At 39.0% G+C, this 1,320-nt stretch overlaps 1 pseudogene; it reads left to right on the top strand.

Moving 5' to 3' along the window:
• The first annotated feature begins 771 nt into the window (after positions 1 to 771).
• On the top strand, positions 772 to 890 carry LOC111737227 (annotated as a pseudogene).
• Positions 891 to 1,320: the final 430 nt, after the last annotated feature.

Below are 1,320 nucleotides of genomic sequence, written 5' to 3'. Positions count from 1 at the left end.
CCTGAGAAGACTGGGAGTAACTTTCTGGAGGAGAGAAAAATAAAGTCTTTGAAATGGAGAACCCAGAAAAGATGGTGGCGCAAGCAAAAACAAATTGATTTCTCTTATTCTCAGCAAAATTTTTGAGTTTGGGCAATGGTGAACCCTAGCTGTGAATAAGCACATCAGGTCCTTCAAGAGTTGGGCAGGTATTTCAGGGCAATCCTTGAAAGGGGAGAATCTTCTAGATCAACAGGAAGCTCAGTCATAGCAAACCTACCTATAAAGACCCTCCACCACCTTAAAACCAGGATGTGAATGCATGAAGAAAAGGGAACTTGACAGTCCATAGGTTACAATACTCAAAAGCATAGTATTGGGAGCCAGACTGTCTGGGTTCAAATCCCAGCTCTGCCAGTTTCCAGCCATGGAACCCTTGGCAATTTCCTTCTCCTTTCTTCTTGGAAGAAAGCTTGGCACTAGTATGTACTGAGTACATATTAACTATTATTAAAATGCCAACTAACTTACTTTGTTTTATTATTTGATACATATTTATTTTATTGATAAAATATAACCACACTGCAACAATTCTTGTCTTAGATTTTGAATATTTCTAGGAATATCCAATAGGAGAAAAGAGACTATGCTAAGCTGTGTATTGTACTTGAAACTACCCAAAATTTTGTAGGTGTGTGGGGGAGTCGGAGGTTGGTCCCTGTGCAACAAATATGTCATTCCCTCAACTGGGAAATTTACTGAAGAGACACTGTATAAAAAATTTTATACTTAGTCTATGGCCATGCCACTCTGAACAAGCCCAACCCTGTCTGATCTTGGAAGCTAAGCAGGGTTGGGCCTGATTAGTACTTGGATGGGAGACCAACTAGGAAGACCAGGTGCTGTAGGTGTAAAACATAAATCAAAAATAAGGGATTGTAAGCTGACAAGGTCTTTGCAATCTGTGAGGTCAACCAAGGGTTGGTTTGCCTTTAAGAAAAAAAAAAAAAATTTATACTTAAATCTATTTTTCCAAGAAGATCCTAACTTTCATCAATTTTCAAAAGATTAGTTATTTCTAGCCTACTCATGCAAAAGCATTTTTATAGAGAATATTTTATCACACACCTACCTTTAACAACTAACTAAAAGCAGTGAATGTTACTCATAACTTAAAATATAGCTTGGTATTCAGCTCAGCTCTGACCCCACAGATGTCTGCTGGAATTTTTATTGAGGCGAGTTTGACAGTCAATATAGCAGAACACAGTCTGTGCGTGGAGAGGCCATCTTGCACTTGCTCCCCCACAAGCATGTAACATCAGCCCGTCCCCCTAAAAC

Source organism: Pteropus vampyrus, unplaced genomic scaffold, assembly GCF_000151845.1.
Source record: "Pteropus vampyrus isolate Shadow unplaced genomic scaffold, Pvam_2.0 Scaffold24, whole genome shotgun sequence".
In the NCBI taxonomy this organism is placed as follows: domain Eukaryota; kingdom Metazoa; phylum Chordata; class Mammalia; order Chiroptera; family Pteropodidae; genus Pteropus; species Pteropus vampyrus.
This window is presented reverse-complemented; position numbering and strand designations above follow the sequence as displayed.